Raw genomic sequence first — 24,701 nt, 5'->3', positions numbered from 1 at the left:
AGCTCACCACCTATCAACAATACATGACATAAAAAATTCAATAATTTGTGTGAAATCAATATATATTATTTCAAGCTCTTATCCATGCGTATGCACTAGATAGGGTGTGAAATGTTTGGACAATTGCTTAATCACAGTGTCCGACCTAACTCGCCTATACACGATGTAAATTTCTAAAATCTCCAATTCAACTCCAGTTATATCCACAATACCTCAATGACTGTGAATGTGGTCCAATTTATCAGTTCGGACCACAAATTACGCTTTTACCCTTAATGGGTAAAAATTTCAATTTTTTTGCACCAAAAATTCCCATTTAATTTCCAACCTCATAATTCATCATTTTTCCATCTAATTCTCTTAAAACAAAGTCAACCTTATCCTCACACACCATTGGCTAGATTCGGCCTAGAGAAATTCATGGAGAAAATGAATATTTTTCTTGTTGTTTTACTCATAAACATGCTAAACTAACACTAAACACTAACATAGTTCAAAATCAAATTAATCTAACAACTTTCTCTCTCTAAACCCATATGATCAGATTTGAATCCATCATCAAAACACATAATTTAACCATGAAAAATAAGGAGAAATGCATGGAAATGATAAATCTTAAGCTAAGCTTGAAAAATCATACCTTTAAACACTTGATTCCTTGAAAAATCACACTTTTTCTTTGAATTTTCTCACTCTAGGGTTTGTTCTTATTTCTCTCTCTCTCCTACTGGTTTTGGCTGACCCTCCCAATGAAGAATTCTGGAATTTTCAAGCCTTTTAATAGGCTTAATAAAATATTATTATTTTATTTACCTTTTGAATATTTTATTATTTTATTTTTTTTCTAGCCATCTTTTTGACTTTCTTTTTCTACCACTCAATCCTCTTCACTTATCCATGTCTTCCATTTTTAGACTTTTCCAAGGTTTTGGTGCAGCAAATTTTTAAAACTTACACTTTTACCCCCGTAAAGTGAAAAATTACGTTTTTACCCCAAAACTGAAAAATTGCCCATAGACATATTTTTCATCGCTTATACTCATACCATTCTCCAATTTGTCAAATGTGATCTAAATTCTCTCAAAATCTCAAAATTTGTTCGCGGGTGGAAAAATTACGATTTTGCCCCTAGATAGTGAAAATTTTGATTTGACTCCGAATTGATCCTCGAACTCCGAATTACCATTTTGAGTCACCCTTGAACTGTGAAACTCTTAATTTCACCTTAAAATTTATATTTGAACTAGTTCGAGGCTTAATCGACTCAATGGTACCATTAAGGGCAATATTATCTTTTAACGATTTTTCGAACTTCTTAAATATACAAACATTCTATCAAGCATGTGAATGACATTATAATTATTTTACAAAGCAGAGTTTTGACATGTGAAGTGTGGGCTAACGAAAAGAAAGAAAGAACAACCCACTAGAGGAAGGAAGGAAGAAAAGGAAAAAGAAAAAGAAAGAAGAAAAAGGAAAAAGAGGATTGGGCCAAGCGAACCCAACCTGCATAAGGCCCACGTGCGTATTTTGTTAATTAAGAAAACAGGAACCCAGCCATACTATTAATTTATTGTTATAATTGACAAATTATAATCAACTTATTTTTTTAGATATCCATACTTTTATATATATTAGTATTAAATTTTTATTTATTTTCCAATAATAATAATATTTAAAATGACTACAATTTAGATATATATTAAAAAAATAATATTGAGTCAAGTAAATCACTTTCTAATGAGAGTGATTCAATGGAATTAGAATTCTTATAAATGTATCAGATATATTTTATCACTATTAATTTATAATTGTTATTGAAAATATAATCAATAATATTTATTTGGAATGATCATTTAAAATCAATGAACAAAAAATATTTTGTTTTTATTAATAAATTTTTTTTACATATAAATAAATAGATAAATTGAATAGTTATCAACATTAACTTCCAAGTGGACCAGTTATTATAAAATTGAGCTTTAGTAGGTATTTCTGAGATTTGTTCAATTTAATCCCTATGATGTGGTTTAAAAATTTTTTTTAAGGTCTGCCACATCAGCTCAGCAAATTCTGACACGTCAACAACAATAATAGTAAAATTGAATGGTGTTAGAAAGAAAGACTTAATTACACAAAACGTCAAAATAGAAAAGCTAAATTAATCAGTTTTGAGGTAGAAGGATTAAATTAACAAAAACAACATATTATAGAGACCTATTGGGTAATTGACCATTATGTACGTAAATGTGCATCCTTTGATGTACTTCTTGCCCTCTGTTCCAACTCATGTCTATATTTTGAAGGTGCATGACTCCGAAAAAAAGAACCTATCCAAGTAGTTTGGTAATATATAATTGTTTCCCTCTCCTTGTAATTCTTTTTATTTCATCAAAAAGAAAAAAAAATGGTCTGGGAAGCTGTGTTAATTGTTATGCGGGAAGTCCAATCAATTTCAAAAGAAAGAGTTCTATTTTTGGAGTTATTTTCTTGTTCGATTTAATTTTCCGACCCCCTGTCTCCCTCTTTTGAAGAAACGAATTGACTCACTAGGTCTGAATACTGGTACTCAGTCAGAGAAGATTGACGGATTAAATGGCTACTTTATTAAAAGATAGTCCATGTACAAGAAATTCTTGGACTATATAATAGAGTTCAAAAGTCATCAGCAAATGTTTTTCACGTATTGTTGCCTTCTAGAAATTTGGATAGTCATGAAAGACCGATGACACAATGAATCTTGCCCTGAGAGTGACACATATTAGCTATGCCTTTGTCAAATTTGACCACAAATTGGAAGCAAAAACTAAGTTTGGTTTTGCTTTGGTAGTTTGTTTTTCATTTGTTCATATTTGGTTTATTTGCTTTTCCTAAATTGGTATAAAGTAAAAGTAGATAACAAAAAGGGAAATAATTTATGAATTAAAGAAAGAAAATAACTAATATATATTAACACCAATTTGGACATAAATTGTTTCCTATGTAATAAATAAAACAATCAATTTTAGTATATATTATGAAAAATTAAATTTTTTAGACATAATGCTCAAATAAACTCTTATATCATTTTAGAAAATTTAAATAAGTCTTTATTCTTTTATTACTTTTAATCAAGCACATATATTTTTATTTTGCATCAAATAAGCTTTTATAACTAATGATTGACTAATTGTCATTAGTCAAAATAACACTTGTTATTTTATATCTATATGGTACTAACATAACGTTGATGTGGATGATGAAAAGTACCACATGCTCATGTTATTATATAAAACTAGCATGTAATATTATCTTCAATTATGATACATCAATATGCTATATCATCATCAATTATAGTCTGTTAACATGCTACGTCAGTGCCATGCGATATAGAATAATAAATAGAATTTTGACTAAGTCAATTATTAGTAATAAGAGTTTATTTGACTCAAAATAAAAATATAAGCGCTTATCTGGCTCATAATAAAAGTATAAGAACTTGATTGAATGCAATAAAAGTATAAAGACTTATTTAGAGTTTTTTTTGAATAGTTTAAGGGCCTTTCTAAATATTATGCCAATTTTTATTTTTTATTTTTTTGCTGTTGCATCTTTTATATTAGGAATTCTAAGGTGGAGATCAATTTGGTCTTTAAACTTTATCGTTCTTAAAGAAACCATAACAACCAGTAAATCAAGTCTAAATTGTTATATAAAAATGACAAGATCTTTTACTAAAAAGTACTGAATAAATACTATATATAAGATTGGACTGTATCTATCTATCTTATCATCATTAACCTTATAAACTTTAACTTACTTAAAGAAATTAGGGTTCAAAAAAAAATTGAATTGGGTTTTTTCTCATCTTCTGAGTCATAGCTGAGAAGAGTGTGTACGTTCCCCATGAATAATTTTGGGTTTCAAAATGTCATCCCCCTAATGAATGAACCTACATTTTTCAACCTATATTAAATTTTGATAAACTGACGCAACTAAAACTTATTTTTATCTAAGAATTAATCACTTTTAATTAGCAAAAAATAATTTAAAAATATAACGAATAATGAAGTCTTTTCTCTTTATTAAGAAAAGTTCTTAACACATTCATTTTTTAATATGTACTAGATTTTACCTGACGTGCAATTTGCACAAGAATTATAACGTGTTATCCTAATTATTTTAATAAAAAAATGTAATCTACATGTCACTCTTAGGGGAAAGCAAGCTTTGGTCGGTTCAATTGTCGGTCGGATTTTCATAAAACTGACCAAAAAATTAAGCTCTTCCAACTGATCGAACCACATTGTATCAAAGGTTGATTTTGGTCAGCTTTAGGGGGCTTCGGTTCAATCGGTTTCGGATCGATTTTTGTTGTGAGTTGACTTGGACTATTTAGGGTTGACATGAGCTTAGTTGGGGTTTTTTGTTCAAAATAGTCCTTTTTTTTTCTTTGATATGGGCCTTTTTTATATAATTTCTTACAAATAGTTATTTTAGGTCCATTTATTTATATGTAATCTTTTTGACCTATTTATTTATTTTTAAATGATTAATAATATTAATCTTCATGCAATAAATAAACATTAGTTGGAAAAGTTCTATAATTAAATATGATCACAAAGAAATTAACATTAATCTTCATACAATAAATAATCAAAGAAAAGTTCTACAACTTAAAGCTTCACAACATAAATTACTAAATTTCAAAAGATGGATTTCCAAGGCTCCAATTTCAATTTTTAATGATTTTGCAAAACATGCTCCTAAAAAGGTTAAACGCACATATATAATTAGTGTAAATTTTTATGGTAAGATAATCTAAATGAATTATAAATGTAATATAAATATTGCATAATACCTAATGATAACATTACCTGAAAATGTTAGTCTGACTCAAGCTCAAACTTAGCTATTGTCTCTAATGCAATATTAGTCAACTCTAAAAAATAAAATAACAAATATGGTAAATTGATTTTTGACAAATCTAATAAATTAAATTATAAATAAAACTATAAAATAAATAAAATAGTTACAAAAATCAAGTTTATCAAGCTCGTCCAAATCATCTTCAATCAAATCCGAATCACCACGTGCCAATCCACGTAACCAATCTTGAGCACAAATAAATGCTTGCACGACCTTAGAAGTCAAAGAACTCCTATATGCATCAAGCGCGCATCCACTAGTACTAAAAGTAGATTCCGAAGCAACTATTGATACGGGAACAGCCAAAACATCACGAGCAATAGTTGCAAGCACAGGAAACCTAAACTGATTAAGTTTCCACCACATAAGAACATCAAACTCATCATCATCCACAAGCTCAAATAAATATTTCTCCGATTCCGTTTTCAGCTCTTTTAATCCAATGTTTAACCGATGCTTCTTAAACCTATCCAATCTATTTTTAGTACGTTCTTTGTCCTTGCTAGTCAAAGTTGAAGCAACACTATCACTATAACCACCACTAGTGCCCTGACCGATGGACATTGGACACTCTTGACCACTTTCACTAACATCACGAGCTGGAGGCTGTAACATATTTCTATAACAACAAAACAACTCATCCATTGTTTGTGTCATCAAAAAAAACATCATTGAGGCTTGAGTAGGAGGATACATGTCTAGTAAAGTGCATTCAACATAAGAAAGTTTTTTCCTCGAATCAAGTATAACAGCAATAAATAACACCAAATTCATTTTGTTCGCATTCCCTCAATTCTTGTCAAATTTCTCTTTCATCTTAATTGCCATAGACCATAAATCAATATCATCACCATTTTGCCATTCAATCAAAATAGTATACACATCAGAAATGGAATCCAAAAAGGAATTAGCAGTTATGCAAGACGTGCTTGAAAAACTCAAGGTCAAATCATAAAATTCTCTTTAGAAACGAGAAATCCTCCAAACATTTGCCCAATCTCTATCATTGGGCACCCCATCTCCCAACCTTATGAGCTCAGGTATATAGCTATTATCACATAATTCAAATGATGCAAATGCCCTCTGAAATTTCAAAGCTGTATCCAATATCAAAAAAGTAGAATTCCATCTAGTGCTCACATCTAAACACAATAAATACTTGCTCTTAACTCCCGCACTAGTAGCACACTCTTTAAACTTGGCTAATCTAGTAGGGGATTGTCTAACATATCTCACTATCCCTCTAACATGAGCAATTGAGGTATTCATATCCTTCAATTAGTCAGAGACCACAAGATTAATAATATGAGCAATGCATCTCACATGAAAAAATCTTCCTCAAATCCTAGTTCCAGCAACATTAAATTTTTTCTTCAAATGTCCTATTGTAACATCATTTGAACTAACATTATCAACAATGATAGAAAAAATCTTTTGGATCCCCCAATCGCCCAAACATTTACTAATTGCCTTACCAATGGCTTTACCTTTGTAACTAGTGATTAGACAAAAGTTCAAAATTTTTTTTTGCAACTTCCAATCATTAACAATAAAATGTGTAGTTAGACACATATAATTAATTCTTTATATCGAAATCCATGTGTTAGTAATGGGACACATTCTACTAGGACATGATCTTAACAATCTTCTCATTCGAGTTTTTTCATCGGTATAAACCTTATAACAATCCCTAGCAACAGTCCATTATGATGGTATACGAAATCTAGGACATGCTTTGTTTATGTGTTTCCTATATCCTTGATTTTTCACAAACTTAAAAGGCAATTCATCTCAAATGATCATCTCAGATAAACTCCTCCTAATTGCCCCTTGATCAAACTTCCAACTACTCAACCTATCCCCTCTTGAAGCAAAAACTAATTCCATTTGCTTGTTCTCCTCACTATTTCGCACCAATTTCAACTTAGGATAAACTTTAATATGATTGTTCAAAGAAGATGTTCCATTCTTTTTTGTATTAGCACACAATTCTTTACCATAATGAGAACATGTAGCCTTCTTATTACCTTTCTTATTAACAAAATTGGTGATGTGATCCAACACAACCGATGTAGATTGAGATGACTCCCTTTGCTTCTGGACTTTGCTTACAACTTTACATGTTTTGTTGGCTTCGATAGAACTAGTATAAACATGAGGTGTAGATGTTGATGGTGTTGGTGTTGGTGTCTCATTAGTTGCGAAATTTGTTTCATCATTATTTGACATCTACAAAAAAAAAATATAATACCCAAATATTAATTCCAATGTTTAATTCTAGCATATTGCCAATCATTTTAATTAAAAATCTAATTAATAATGCTAAACATTAACTCCCAAACATAATTTTTAATATTTAATTCTAGCATATTACCAATTATTTTAATTAAAATCCAAACAATAATTCTAAACATTAATTCCCAAACATAATTCTTAAAGTTTAATTCTAACATATTACCAATCATTTTAATTAAAACCCCAAACAATAATTCTAAATATTAATTTCCAAACATAATTCTTAATGTTTAATTCTAACATCAAATCATTTTAATTAATTATCCAAACAATAATTCTAAATATTAAAGTCTTTGAAATGTTTAATGTCAACAAGGTTGACATAATCTACAGTTGAGAAAAAAATTTAATTCCCAAAAATTAAAAATCAAACCTATTATTTTTCTAATCCCTTGGAATTATTTTTATTTGCACTAAAATTATTTTTTACAAGCAAAAAATAACATATCATACTCATAATCTCTAACATATTTTCTCTCTAGCATGAATTTTAATAAAAAAAATATTCATAATCTCTCAAGCTTTCTCTCTCTTATTATTTTCACAAAATAACTACCAAAAAAAAAAATCAATGGTTTACCTTGCTAGAATAAATGATTGACAGTAATATGGACTAATAATGAAGCACCAGTTGAAGAATGGAAGAGAACCAAGTGACTTGGTTGGTGGCTACTGGTTTAGGGTTTAGTATGAGATGGAAAGGTAGAAAGGGGAGTGAAAATTAAGGGGGTCGAGGGAGAAGAACAGCAACAGATGTACTACTTTAGGGGGGTTTAATGAAGGGCAATGGAGTCTTCTCCCCCCCCCCCCCCCCCCCTAAAAAAAAAGAGAAGCAATGTCGGTTAATCGATTGGTCAGAGGGGAGGCAATCCCCCTCGACGATTAGGCCAATTGATCGATGAAGCCAATCGAAACAACTAACGGTTGCGATCGGTTGCCCCCCTGCACCGACCGCTGCACAATCCTAGTCACTATAGTAAAATAAACATTCTATTAATTATGAACTCTAATAATTATTTTTAAAAGACATATTAATTTTATTGTAGATTTAAGAAGAATGGAAGTTTAAATTTTACAAGCAAAAGAAAAGAAGGAAGAAATAGATAAATTGCTTCTGTTAATGGAAAATTATAAAATAGTATAAAAATCCTTAGTACGAGAAATCATTGCTTTTGACAAGTCATCTTTAATAAATTATGTCTTTTAAGAATATACTAGCTCTAAAATGTGATATTTTTTTTATCTAAATGTCGTTCAAGATATGTTTCATTATGAACGGAGTTAATCAATTTTTGTTGAGGAGTTAAAGATAAAGGAATAAGAGTTAAAAATTTTAAAAATTAATATATTGAACTTAACCAATAGTCAAAAAATTGATAATAGAAAATAATTTTATATAACATGTTAATAAAAAAAAAAAGACTTACAATACTTTTTTAGAAAAAAATTATACTTGATCGTTTTTCTTGGACCAAATTCATCAATTATTAATTTTGTATTGAAAAATATCTATTTTTTAGAATTGAGTTTTGGACGTTTTGGTTTACATTGCTCTTATTCATAAGTTGAAGCATTGAAGTTTGGTGGCTTAAGTATAAGAGAATCATTTGAATGCTTTGCATTCTTTCTTTTAAAAGAATTGCTAATTGTTTTCAACTTACTCATACTTTAATCAAACATAAAAAAATCAATGCAGTTAACTTCTAATATTCTTATTTTATTTCTATTTAAACTTATAATACTAAATATAAAACTATAAATATAAAATATAAAAAGTTAAATACGATATACAAGATTAATAATTTCCTCTTATATGATCAGGATTATTTAAAAGGCTATATATTGAAGATAATTTTTTTGACTAAATATAATTTCCTTGTGCCTCTGCCGTTGTTGGAAAATCAGTGAATCAGGCCAAGCCAGATGTAATGTGGGTTTAGTTTAATGCCCCTAGTGCATCGAAAGATAACCCGAGAGAAACTAGCATTGGTGGAATTTTAAGAGATAGTATAGGTATGATTCTTGTTATTTTTCTAAATTGATGGGGTTTAATGACTCAAATATGGTTGAGCTCCTTGCGGTAAGAAAAGCTATATTGGTCTTCATGGCGTCATATTGGAGCAACTACAGGCTGGAAATTGAATCTGATTCCACCAATGTTGTTAAATGGGTTCAAAACCCCATGAGGTTCCATGAAGGATGAGAAAGGTGATGATCAAGATCTCGAATTTGCTTCACTTCATTCATCATTGGAAAATCAAACACATCCGCTGATTTGTCAATGGGGAAGTTGATGATCTTGCTAAAAGTGGGGTTCAAAGACCCCTAGACTTTATATGTAATAATTGGGATCTAGTGTAGCCTTTTGGTAGATGATGGATTATTTTTGCTTTTGCTGATTGGTTGAGTATTTCTATGCTTGGTGTCACGGTTTTTTTTTTTCTAATTCTAAACTGTGATATTTATGTTTTTTGTGGGATACTCTTGGTGTTCGGTTATTGCTATACAAAGATATTACTTTAGGTTTTTGGATGATATACCCAATCTGTGGCTTATAGCAACCTAAAATCTGCGATCATTTTGTACATGGAGAGAACTTGCTCTCCTTCTAGATATGTAACCACTAATTTTCAAAAAAAAAAAACTAAATATAAAACGTAAACATATTAAAAAGATATATTAAAGATAATTTCTTCTTACATAATCAAGATTAATAAAAAATGATACAATGATAAAATTTTATGTAATAGTGCGATACTACAACTTATATTTAAAAACTACATAATAATTTATTAATTTTTAAAGATTAAAATTATAAAAAATAAAATGCAGATAATAGAAAAAAAATATAACAAGTAGAAGATAGAACTCACGTATGACATAACAACAAAAAAAGAATATGATTGATGGTTTGTTGAAATTTGGAGAAAAAAATTTATAAAAATTTAGAACGTATGAGTAAATAGAATAGAAATGAAAAAAAATAAACAAATATAAATAAAACTAATAATATAAATTAAAAGAAGAAAACAAAACCTTTAAAGTTGAATGAGGTATGTAAAATCATTTTATTATTCTTTATTATATTAATTATTAAATTAAATTATTTTAAGAAGACTGTTAAGGAATATTTAAAAAATTTTAAAAATTTTATATAATATAAAAATTTTTTACAAGTTTTGAGGGGTCAAGGAGGCTCCGCCTCTGTGTTTCATTTGTCAAGAAAACAATGAAATGATTGCTCGATAAAAAACTTTATTATTGGCTGGGCAACACCTCCAAATGGTTGATTAACCTTAAATACATATGGAGCATTTCGAAGATCATTAGGCTTGGCAGCAGCTGGTGGAGCGCTCTGAGATGGTAGTGGAGACTGGTTTGGTGGTTTTTCGGTCAAGCTAGGTGGATGCATAGCTTATCGAGCGGAGTTGTGGAGTGTTTATCCAGGTCTAAGCCTAGCTTGGGAATTGGGTTATCCCAAAATAGAGCTCCAAGTTGATAGCAAGTTAGTGGTGCAAGCCATAATTTCCCCTAAGGGTCATCCGTGCTCAAATTCAAATTTGATTGAAGCTATCCAACATTTACTCTAGCATCTAGGGGCGGAGCTAGCCAATTTTTATTGAGGGGGCTAAAGGCTAAAAAAAATAAAAGTTAAAAATTTTTAAAATTAATATATTAAACTTAACCATTAATAATCAAAAGATTTAAAATAAATAATAATTTTATATAACATGTAAATAAAAAAATATAAAAAAAAACTTATAATAGTACTCTATGAGAGTTTTGTTCGACGATGGTAATATCTTTTTGAATATAAACAACTAAATTATTTGTAAGAAACTTATTATCCATTTTGTTTCGAAGTTTTGTTTTTATTGATATAAATGTCAAACCCTGCTTTGTAAAATAATTATGATGTCATTCACATGCTCGATAGAATGTTTGTATATTGAGGAAGCTCGAGAAATCGACAAAAGATGGTATTGCCCCTAGAGGTGTTGTGAAGTTGATTTATACCTCGAGCTAGTTCAAATGAAAACTTTAAAAAGAATTTGAGAGTTCTGAAACCCCAAAATCTACTTAGAATGGTGATTCGGAGTTCGATGATCAATTTGGAATCAATCAGGAAAATTGACCAATTATGGGGCAAAATGGTCATTTTACAATTTGAGGACAAAATGAGAATTTTCAAAAAAAAAATTTCTTAGCCCCATTTGACATATTTGAGTATGATATGAGTATTGAAGTATAATTGAAAGATTTAGCAGTGAAAATATATGAATTTTCGATATTTTTTGAGTATAGGGGCAAAACGGTAATTTTACCACTTGAGAACGAAATTGAATATTTCGAGAGAACTTAGATCAAATTTGATTAAATGGAGCATGATATGAGTATAAGGAGTGAAAATTATGCATTTTGGTAATTTTTCAATTTTTGAGGTAAAAATATAATTTTTCACTTTTACGGGGGCAAAAGTGTAATTTTTTAAAATTTACTCCACCAAAACTTTGAAAAAGTCTAGAAATTTCATGGAAGATATGGATAAGTGATGAGGATTGAGTGGTAAAACAGGAAAGTAAAAAAGATGGCTAGAAAAAAATAAAATAATAAAATATTCAAAAGGTAAATAAAATAATAATATTTTATTAAGCCTATTAAAAGGCTTGAAAATTCTAGAATTCTTCATTGGGAGGGTCAACCAAAACCAGCAGGAGAGAGAGAGAAATAAGAACAAACCCTAGAGTGAGAAAATTCAAAGAAAAGTGTGCTTTTTCAAGGAGTTAAGTGTTTAAAGGTATAATTTTTCAAGCTTAGCTTAAGATTTATCATTTCCATGCATTTCTCCTTATTTTCCACGGTTAAATTATGTGTTTTGATGATGGATTCAAATCTGATCATATGGATTTAGAGAGAAAAAGTTGTTAGATTAATTTGATTTTGAACTATGTTAGTGTTTAGTGTTAGTTTAGCATGTTTATGAGTAAAACAACGAGGAAAATATTCATTTTCTCCATGAATTTCTCTAGGCCGAATCTAGCCAATGGTGTGTGAGGATGAGGTTGACTTTATTTTAAGAGAATTAGATGGAAAAATGATGAATTATGAGGTTGAAAATTAAATGGGAATTTTTGGTTCAAAAAAATTAAAATTTTTACCCACTAGGGGTAAAAACGTAATTTGTGGTCCAAACTGATAAATTGGACCACATTCACAGTCATTGAGGTATTGTGGATATAATTGGATAATTGAAATTGAAATGGATGGAATTGGAGTTGAATTGGAGAATTTAGAAATTTACACCGTGTATAGGGGAGTTAGGTCGGACACTGTAATTAAGCGATTGTCCAAACATTTCACACCCTATCTAGTGCATACGCATGGATAAAAGCCTGAAATAATATATATTGATTTGACACATATTATTGAATTTTTTGTGTCATGTATTATGGATAGACGGTGAGCTATCTGATGCGGGTAAAAGACTACACTCGAGGACCGAGAATAGGAGTATATCTACTCCTAGTACAGTGAGTAAGCTTACTATCGTCTTAATTATCTAGAGTAGATTTATTTAATTGTGTGATTTTATGGACAAATGGTTTAATTGGAAAATTATTATGTTTTATGGGAAAATGAGATTTTATAAAATAATTTTATAAAATTTTTGAAAATTTAATAATGATTTCAAAAATAGAGTAATTGGAGACCTATACTATGATTGTGTTGTTTATCCATGATTTTACATTAAATGGCTTATAATAAATGTGGGTATGACTGGTTATTTTTATGATTTAAAGAATATGTGAACTGCTTTAATTTACCTTGAATATGTTAAGTGAGTCATGTCATACTATTGTGATTTTATTGGTTGGTGGATTATAAAGTAGGCACTGCAGTGACAGGGGTTCCGTGGGCTAGCCTAATTAGAGGGGCACGATTCCCAATTATTGAGCTTACCTCGATTGGAGAGATGCGTAGGATAACTCCCGAGGTAGGATTTGAGTACACTTCACGCTAGCCACCACGTGAAACTGAGACTCAGCCAACGCCAAGGAATGGTTGTGTTGTCAGAGGTGAAATGTGTTTGTGTGTGTGACAATAAACAGCTTGGCGATCTCTGTAAGATGCCTCCGTGGGGTATCCCCGAGAATGAATTTTTGGCAAGGGCTAAGCTTTTGAAAAGTGCATAACCCATGTTGAGTAATTGGATGAAATCCAATTATTTATATGGGTTAGAATGAATTATTTTAATTGTCTCCTATTACTCGACTTTAGATTATTTTGATGATGTTTGTCTACTCACTGAGATTTTATAATCTCACCCCTTCTTCCTTGTCACGACCCGGAACCTCCCTTAGGCCCATGACAATCACCGCGACATCCCGATTGACACTCATTATCCAGAATGCCAACCGAAACCCCGCAAGGCTTACATATCAGTTTCTTTCCTTTCCTGTGAGCAATCATTGTTAAATATTGAGTTTTTAGAGAATATATACTATTTTAGATCAAAAACAATCAAAATAAAATTTTCGCCACACAGGGGTATTTTGGTCATTTTTTTCTCAAAAATTTTGAAACTGGCTAAAACGTAATATACAAGTACCAAACACATAATTCATATTCAAAATGAGTTTAAAAGTCTAAAATCTTCATTTAAAACGAAATTACGGTTATTTGAATATAATAAGAAAATAAAAGAAATATTAAGGAAAATATTATATTTTCTTATAAAACAATATTTATAGAGTTATACGTGAATAATTTTTATAGCGTAAAAGCTAAATAAATTTATACATACTGAAATACAGTAAGCCAAAATATTTAATTTGATTTACAATAACAAAAGGGCCCCCGAATAAACAAAAGTAAAGAGGACTGTGAACCTACGGTTTGGAAAATGTAGATCCAATGGTAGTTCTCGATGAGATCAGCTATCTACAGTCTATACTGAACCTGAAATGGGTGGAAAGGAGTTGGGTGAGATTTTGCAATCCCAATGAGTAAACAGACATTATCATAAATATCTAAAGGCGAGTAAAATGGAGGCAAGTTTAAACAACAAATTTCAACCCATTTCATAATGTTTTCAATTTATTTCTTAAACCATAAAATATTTGTAATTTACCAAAATAGTTGTTAAGGCTTATGTCTTTTATTAAAACAAGGCTCAAGCCAAAACTAATCCTCGGGGATACCTTGGCCGAGGTATCTAACCGAGTCCGCCAAGGGTGTTAAAATATTCACACGTGAAACACATTTTTATTTTTAAAAACCAGCCGTTCCTTGGCGTTGGCCGAGTTACACATTCACGTGGGGGTTCGACGTGAAGTGAGCTCTAATACTACCCCAAGAGTTACCCTCCTCGCCTCTACAACCGGAGTAACTATATAACTGGGTTTACCGTGCCGCTCTAATAGGCAGTCCACGAAAACCCGTCACTGCAGTGACTAACCCACCAATTTTAATAAAATTTCGACAGTATAACGTGGCTTTTATTTATTTATCCAGCCTGCATAGTAAAATCAACTTACATAACTTTCCCAAATGCACTCAAAAAATATAGCCACATATACTCATTTCTCATAAGCCATTCCTAGGAAAATATATATTTTTCAAGTCAATTTGCAGCCTCCAATTACTCAATTTCATAATCAATACAATATATTTTTATTTGTCACATTTATTCCTAAAACATCAAAAATCCCGTTTTAATCTCGTTCTCATTTCATAAAACACATAAAGGGCATTTAAAATAAACTCTAGATAATTTACAATAATAATAAGTTTACTCACCGTTTGTACAAACTAAAAGCTTTCTAAGCGTCCCGATCACTACTTGTCGGGTACGACTTCTTTGCCTTTTTCGGAAGGCTCTCCTCCTAGACACATTACAAAAATTTACACAATTCATCACATTGATGCTAAATCACTATATAATTAACTTAAATCCTATACTAATGCATGGTATGAAATGCAATAGCCTAAAACGGCTTAAATGCGGTATTAACCTATTTTTGGCACTTTGCCCGATAAATTGCTAACGCGCTCCATTTTAGCTCTAAATCATCCCATTCTCTCTCCAACATTTCTAACCATTAAATATCAGCCAATAACCTTCTAAAAACAACAAAATCAGCTCACTCACTTCCTTGAAAAATTCGGCCAAAAATGGGACATTAAGTCGGTTAATTTTCTACTTTGTTTTTCTATCACGTTTAATCGTTTTTCATCATTTTCTCTTCATTTTCCTTAGAATAAAATCAATTCATCATCATTGTACAGCATTGAGCATCCAGCCAAGAGTGGGTATTGTGAAAATTTAATGATTTCTTGCCCAATTTAATTTCTAAACACATTTAACTAACTAAAACTATCAATTTAACTAAAAATCAAAACCTAAAAATTTCAATTTCTCTCCCCTAGAATTTCGTCCAGCCCTTGATATCACTTTTTGATCTCTCTCCTCAAGCATGCTAAATGGAAATAAAGGCATAGGAAAGGTAGAAATCAAGCTAAAATCGAAAAATCTTACCGTTAGACGCGTAAACGGTCGAAAACCGCGAATTTCCCTTTGAATTTTCTTGTTTCTCTTTGGTTTTTCTTTTTTTCTTCCTTTCCTCTCTATTTCCTCTCTTGTTCTTCCTTATGGCCAGCCAGCACTCAAAATTTGGGTTTAAATGGCTGACTTCTCATTAAAATAATATTATTTCATTTTTAAAAATGCCACGTGTCACTTTCCCATTGGCCCATTTTTAAAATTTCATCCATTTGTTTCCAAATTTTCACCATACACTTAACCCACATATCCAAAGCTTAGATAAAATTCTCAGACTTATCCAAAGTCTCGGTGGAGTAATTTTTTTCAAATTTACACTTTTGCCCCCGTAAAAGTCAAAAATTACATTTTTGCCCCAAAAATTGAAAAATTGCCCATAGACATATTTTTCATCCCTTATACTCATACCATTCTCCAATTTGTCAAATTTGATCTAAATTCTCTCAAAATCTCAAATTTTGTCCGTGGGTGGCAAAATTACGATTTTGCCCCTACACTCCAAAAATCACCAGAATTAAACTTTTTCACTTCCTATCATTAAATTATACTCCAAATAGTTAATCTTGGTCAAAACTTTCACTCCATGATCAAATTATTATCTTAGTTGGCAAAATGACGATTTTGCCCTTGAATATCAAAATTTCTAATTTTACCCCAAATGAACCTTCGAACTTCGAACAATCATTTTTAGTCATTCTTGGACTATAAAATATTAAATTTCATCCTACAATTCCTATTTGAACTAGTTCGAGGTTAAATCAATTTAAGTGTACCGTTAGGTACAATATCAGGTTTCGTCTATTCTTAGGTGCTTTTCTAGCGTAATAACATGCTACTCAATGCATGTATGTCATGACATGTATTTATAGGGTCGGGTTTTACAATTCTACCCCCCTTAAAATAAAATTTTGACCTCAAAATTTCACTTACCAGATTCGACAAATAGATGCGGGTATTGGTTCCTCATCTGATGCTCTACTTCCCATGTCATTTCCTCCATTCGAGCACTTTTCCACAACACTTTGACCATTGAAATACTCTTGTTTCTCAGTACTCGATCCTTTCGATCCAAGATACTCACAGGTTGTACCTCGAACTTCAAATCGTCATGCAACTCGATCGGAGGTGCTTCGAGGACGTGAGAGGGATCTGGTACATATTTCTTAAGCATGGAGACATGGAAAACGTTGTGGATCCGATCTAACTCCGGAGGTAATTCTAACCGATAAGCCACTGGTCCAATCCTTTCAATGATTCGGAATGGTCTAATATATCTCGGGTTGAGCTTTCCCCTCTTCGTAAATCGAATCACACCTTTCATTATCCAATAAAACACCATAATTTATCATGATAGTATAATTAATAAGATTTAATACTTCAAAGTATTCAAATTATTACCTTTCCAAGGAGAAACCTTAAGAAAAACTTTATCATCGATCTCAAACTCCAAGTCTTTTCTCCGTTTATCTGCATAGCTCTTCTGCCTATCCTGGGCTACCTTTAGTCTCTCTCGTATAACCTTGATCTTGTCATTAGTTAGCTCGATCAATTCCACACTCACTAACTTCCTTTCACCTACTTCATCCCAACAGAGTGGAGTATGACATTTTCTTCCATATAAAGCTTCGTACGGTGCCATACCAATGCTAGACTGAAAGCTATTGTTGTAAGCAAATTCCACCAATGGCAAATGTCTGTCCCAACTCCCAATAAAGTCAATGAAACAAGCCCGTAACATATCCTCCAAGGTCTGGATAGTCCTTTCTGACTGACCATCCGTCTGTGGGTGAAAAGCAGTGCTAAATTTCAATTTGGTTCCAAGAGCTTCTTGAAATTTTGGCCAGAATCGAGAAGTGAATCGAGGATCTCGGTCTGACACTATAAAAACAGGAACTCCATGTAGCCTCACAATCTCATCTATATAGAGCTGAGCCAGCTTCTCAATAGAGTATGTACTATGGACAGCTAAAAAGTGAGCAGACTTAGTCAACCGATCTACGATCATCCAAATCGCATCCTTTCCCCTCTGTGTCCGCGGCAATCCCAAAACAAAATCCATAGTTACATGCTCCCATTTCCACTCGGGAACAAGTAAAGACTGAAGTGTACCTGCTGGCCTCTGATGCTCCGCCTTAACTTGCTGACATACGAGACACTTTGCTACGAATTCTGCTACGTCTCGCTTCATACCCGGCCACCAATAATTCTCCCTGATAGTCCTATACATCTTGGTGCTTCTGGGATGTAATGCATAGGCAGATGAATGGGCTTCTTCCATGATCGCTTGTCTCAACTGGTTTCCCTCAGGAACACAAACTCGATCTCTAAACATCAAGACGTTATCCTCTCCAAATCTGAACTCACTGACTCCCCCATCGGTCAGTTTTTGAATTTTTTTTCTTAACTCATCATCAGACCTCTGAATGTCCTTGATCTGATTAAGTAACGAAGGTCGCACAATGAAGTTTGCCAATAAGGATCCATCCTCACCATTTCTCAACTAGACCCCAAGAGATTTCATCTCTATTAATGCTGAAAAATAACAACTCTAAAGTGCTGCTAAAGACGATGAAGACTTACGACTTAAGGCATCAGCTACAACATTCGCCTTTCCCGGATGATAGTCTATCACCAAGTCATAATCTTTTATCAACTCCAACCATCGCCTTTGCCTCAAATTAAGCTCTTTTTGGGTGAGCAAATATTTTAAACTCTTGTGATCCGTAAATATCCGACAATGCTCACCATACAAGTAATGCCTCCAGATTTTTAAAGCAAACACCACTGCTGCTAACTCTAAATCATGGGTAAGGTAATTTGCTTCATGCCTCTTTAGCTTTCTAGAAGCATAAGCCACAACTTTTTCATCCTGCATCAATACGCACCCCAACCCCAACTTTGAGGCATCACTATATACTACAAATCCCTTACCATTAACAGGAAGTGTTAAAACGGGAGCGGAGGTTAACCGGTTCTTTAGCTCCTGAAATCGATTCTCACAAACATCATCCCACACAAACTTAACTCCTTTACGAGTTAGACGAGTCAGAGGAGCGGCTATCAAAGAAAATCCCTGAACAAATCTCCGGTAATAACCAGCTAAGCCAAGGAAACTACGAATCTCCGTCACTGTCTTAGGTTGCTCCCATTGTAAGATTGCCTCAATCTTCTTGGGATCGACATAAATTCCAGCTCCAGACACCACATGTCCTAAGAAAACCACTTCCTTCAACCAGAATTCACATTTAGAGAACTTGGCATAGAGTTGTCTCTCGCGTAAAGTTTGCAACACAATGCGCAAATGGACCGCATGTTCATCATCATTCTTCGAATAAACCAGGATATCATCTATGAATACTATCACAAACTTATCCAAGTGTGGATGGAACACCCTGTTCATAAGATCCATAAAAACTGTCGGGGCATTAGTTAAACCAAACGGCATCACCAAAAACTCATAATGCCCATAACTCGTCCTGAAAGCAGTCTTGGGTACATCCTGCTCCTTAATCCTCAACTGATAGTACCCAGATCTCAAATCAATCTTAGAGAATACCATAGCACCTCGTAATTGATCAAACAGATCATCTATCCGGGGTAAAGGATATTTATTCTTGATGGTCACTCGGTTCAGCTGACGGTAATCAATACATAATCGAAGAGTGCCATCCTTCTTCTTGACAAATAGAACTGGTGCTCCCCAAGGAGAAATACTAGGGCGAATGAAACCTTTATCCACTAAATCTTGCAACTGGACTTTCAGTTCCTTCAACTCTGCCGGAGCCATTCTATATGGAGGGATAGAAAGAGGTGCGGTACCCGGAAGTAAATCAATAGGGAACTCAAGCTCTCGATCAGGAGGCAGTCCTGGTAAATCATCAGGAAATACATCAGGAAACTCACTTACTATCGGGACATCCTCTAACTTAGGTTCCCCCTTTGAAGTATCAATCACGTATGCCAAATAAGTCGAATACCTTTTCTGCACTAATTTCGAAGCTTTGATGGCCGAGATTACACAGGACGGTAATACTCGGCGTTTCCCTACAAACATAATCTCTGCTCCCTCCGAATTTCGAAGAACAACTTCCTTTCGGAAACAATCCACGTTCGCTCGATGTGCAGTTAACCAGTCCAAACCCAATATTAGATCAAAATCTAGGATCTCTAGAGGAATTAAGTCACCCCTAAATTCTTCCTCGCCTACCCTTACCCCACAGTCTCTATAACAACTGTTTCTAACTAGCTTTTCTCCTAAAGGGGTGTGAATTACAATTTCTTCCTCTAATGGTGACAAGTTTCTATCAACAATTGATGCAAATGTGGTGCTCACATAAGACCTATCTGAGCCAGAATCTATCAAAACATAAGCATCTTTATCAAATAAAGACATAGTACCTGTCACTGCTCCAGGTCGGACCTGTGCCTCATCTTCCGTCACAGCGAAAACTCTTGTCGAGGTACGAGTCTGTGGTCTCGAAGGTGGATGTGCCGGGCTATTACTCTCCACACCGGATCGTATGGCCACTCCTTGTCTCAGTGGCAACCTAGAAGAATCTCTCCTCTGTATATCAGTGCAAGCTGGTGAAGATGATGCAACTACCGTGGCTCGTCCTAACCGTGGGCAATTACTCCTAATATGACCCGTCTGTCCACATTGAAAACATCTTGTTGGCTCTCTACATAGCCCACTATGATAATTCCCACAATTTTTGCATCTGTCAGAACCTCCGAAACTCTTCCCAAAACCAGTCATAGCAGATCTGCTAAACCTCGAAGGTCTCTGTTGTGATGGTGGAAATGGAGGTCGAGGAGATGTCACGGAAACAGAAGTAGTACTCCCTGAAATCGCTGAGTCCTTGCCTCTTTTTACTAGCTGACTAGAAGACATACTGTAAAGCCCGACCTTATAAAATACTATTCATGACATACATGCGATGATAGCATGATTGCATGCTAGGAGAGTCCCGAAAAATTTACAAAAGTCGGTATTGTACCTAGAGGTACAACAAAGTTTATTTAATCCTCGAACTAGATCAAATAGGAATTTTAAGGTGAGATTAAGAGTTTCACAGTTCATTGATGACTTAAAATGGTGATTTGGAGTTTGAGGATCAATTTGGAGTCAAATCAGAATTTTCACTAACTAGGGGTAAAATGGTCATTTGCCACCTGGGGACAAAATGGGAATTTTAGAAAAGATTTTTTTGACCCCATTTGACTTATTAGAGTATAATTTGACTTATTGAAGTATGATTTGAGGTTTAGAAGTGAAAAATTTTAATTTCGGTATAATTTGGAGTATAGGAGTAAAATGATAATTTTGCCACCTCAGGGGCAAAATTGTAATTTTCCACCACCAGGATATTTTTTCCAGCACATGGTCTTCCTTTGTCTTCATCTTTGACCCTTGACTAAACATGTGGTGGAGATAAAATGTTTAAATTTTTAAAATTTTAAAAACGGGCCAATGACATGATGCCATGTGTCATGCCTTTATTAATTTATTATTTTCCTTTTTAAAAGGCACAAAATCAGCCCATCTTCCACCCCATGGCCGGCCAAACCAGCAAGAAGAGAGAGAAAACAAAAACAAAACCCTAGAGAGAGAAAATCAAAGAAAAAGTGTGAATTTTCAAGGAAATTAAGTGAAAAAGGTGAGTTTTTTCTATTAAGCTTGAGTTTTCTTATTCCCAAGCATTTCTCTTTATTTTCCATGATTAAATTACATGTTTTCATGATGAATTCAATTCTGAAAAAATGGGTTAGGAGAGAGCAAGTTGTTGGATTTATTTGATTTTAATTTATGTTAGTGTTTTTAGTTAGTTTAGCATATTTAGAAACAAAACAACAAGAAAAGAATTTATTTTCTCCCCCAACCATTAATGGCTGAATTTACCATGTAGTGAGTGAGGATGAGTTTGATTTTATTCTAGGAGAATTGGTTAAGGAATGATGAATTATGAGCCTAGAAAAATAATGGGAATTTTCGGAGCAAAAATATGAATTTTTACCCACTAGGGGTATTTTCGTAATTTGCTGTTGGGACTGATAATTTGCACCACACTGAGGGACATTAAGTTAATTTGGGTGCAATTGAGGTATAGAAACTGAAAAGAATTAAATTGGAGTTTAAACGGACCAGTTAGGAATTTAATCGGGTGATAAGACGAATTAGGCCAATACCGGGTTTAGATAGTTACCAGTGCATTTTGCATTCCATATCATGCATTGGTAATCTAAATTAGTTTAATTTTGATTTAGTACCAACTTGGTGAAACTCTCGATTTTGTATTGTGTCAAGGTGGTGAGTCCTCCGATAAAGGCAAGGAAATTGCATCCGAGGACCAGTAGACAGAGTGCTTCGAAAGTCTGCATTCTAGACATAGTGAGTAAACTTACCGTCATTTTAATTATCTAGGGTGGTTTTTAGATGCTTTCATGAATTCTATGGAAAAAAGAATTTAAAAAGATAAATTTTCATGTTTTATGAATAAATGAGTTTCAATGAAATTAAATTATAAATTGTTTTGAAATTAATAGTGATTTTGAAAAATAGAGTACACGGAGACTGTTAATTATGACAATTTGATTGTTTAAATTAACTGGCTTATGATAAATCGAGCATGATTGGCTAGTTGGCAATTGTATTGAAATGCGAATTGTTTGGTTACCTTGAAAAACTACGAATTACAAAATTGCCATATCATGTTATTGAGTTTTATTATATAGTGGATTATATATTAATTAATCACTGCAGTAGGGGGTTTCTGTGGACCAGCCTTTTAGAGAGGCACGGTAAACCCCATTATATTTTTACCTCGAACGGAGAGGCGAGTAGGGTATCTCCTGGGGTAAAGTTTAGGGTTCACTTTACGCTAAACCACCACGTGAGGGGGAACTCAGCCAACGCCAAGGAACGGCTATGTTTTCAAAACAAAAACATGATTTATGTGAAATGTGAATTTTAATAGCCTTGGCGATCTCGGTAGGATGCCTCGGCCAAGGTGTCCCCGAGAATGGATTTATGGCACAAGCCTAGATTTTTATGAGATTCATAAGCCTCTTTACGTGTTTTGAACAAAATGTGTTCTAATGCTATAACCCAGTTTATGATGATTTACTTTATTGTCTCCATGTACTCAACTCTAGATGTTTATGATGATGTTTGTTTACTCATTGGGATTTTATAATCTCACCACCCTCCTTTCCACCCATTTCAGGTTCAGTATAGACTGTAGATATCTGATCTCATCGAGGACTACAGTGGGATCTGCATTTTTCAAACCGTAGGTTCACAGTCCTCTTTACTTTTGTTTATTCGGGGGCACTCTTGTTATTGTAAATTAAATTAAATATTTTGGCTTACTATATTTAAGTATGTATAAATTTATTTAGCTTTTACGTTATAAAAATTATTCACGTATAACTCTATAAATATTGTTTTTATAAGAAAATAGAATATTTTACTTAATATTTCTTTTATTTTCTTATTATATTCAAATAACCATAATTTCGTTTTAAATGAAGATTTTAGAATTTTAAACTCATTTTGAATATGAATTGTGTGTTTTGTACTTGTATATTACGTTTTAGCCAGTTTTAAAATTTTTGAGAAAAATGACCAAAATACCCTTGTGAGACGAAAAATTAATATTTTATTTGTTTAAAGTTGGAAACAGCTTAAAATATTTTAGAACACGATTTTTGACAATGGTTGCTCACAAGGGAATAGAGAAACTGATAGTAAAGCCTTGCGGGGTTTCGGGTTGACATTTCGGGCAATAAGTGTCTACCGGGACACCGCGACGGTTGTCACGGGCTCGAGGAGAGTACCGGGTCGTGACACCAATCGAATTGTCAAGACCCGATACTCCCCTTGAGCCCGTGACAACCGCCGAGGTGTCCCGATAGACACTAATTGCCCGGAATGTCAACCAGAAACCCCGTAAGGCTTTACTATCAGTTTCTCTGTTCCCTTGTGAGCAACCATTGTCAAATATCGTGTTCTAAAAGATTTTAAGTTGTTTCCAACTTTAAACAAATAAAATATTAATTTTTCGTCTCACAGGGGTATTTTGATCATTTTTCTCAAAAATTTTGAAACTGGCTAAAACGTAATATACAAGTACAAAACACATCATTCATATTCAAAATGAGTTTAAAAGTCTAAAATCTTCATTTAAAACGAAATTATGGTTATTTGAATATAATAAGAAAATAAAAGAAATATTAAGTAAAATATTCTATTTTCTTATAAAATAATATTTATAGAGTTATACATGAATAATTTTTATAGCGTAAAAGCTAAATAAATTTATACATACTTAAATACAGTAAGCCAAAATATTTAATTTAATTTACAATAACAAGAGTGTCCCCGAATAAACAAAAGTAAAGAAGACTGTGAACCTACGGTTTGGAAAATACAAATCCCACTGTAGTCCTCGATGAGATTAGCTATCTACAGTCTATACTGAACTTGAAATGGGTGGAAAGGAGGGTGGTGAGATTATAAAATCCCAATGAGTAAACAGACATCATCATAAACATCTAGAGTTGAGTACATGGAGATAATAAAGTAAATCATCATAAACTGGGTTATACAATTAGAACACATCTCGTTCGAAATACGTAAAAAGGCTTATGAATCTCATAAAAATCTAGACTTATGCCATAAATCCATTCTCGGGGACACCTTGGCCGAGGCATCCTACCGAGACTGCCAAGGCTATTAAAATTCACATTTCACATAAATCATATTTTTATTTTAAAAACATAGCCGTTCCTTGGCGTTGGCTGAGTTCCCTTTCACGTGGTGGTTTGGCGTGAAGTGAACCCTAAGCTTTACCCCAGGAGATACCCTACGCGCCTCTCCGTTCAAGGTAAGAATATAATGGGGTTTACCGTGCCCCTCTAAAAGGCTGGTCCACAG

This window comes from Theobroma cacao, chromosome 9 (genome assembly GCF_053813885.1).
Source record: "Theobroma cacao isolate CCN51 chromosome 9, ASM5381388v1, whole genome shotgun sequence".
Taxonomy (NCBI): domain Eukaryota; kingdom Viridiplantae; phylum Streptophyta; class Magnoliopsida; order Malvales; family Malvaceae; genus Theobroma; species Theobroma cacao.
Note: the sequence above shows the minus strand (reverse complement) of the source record.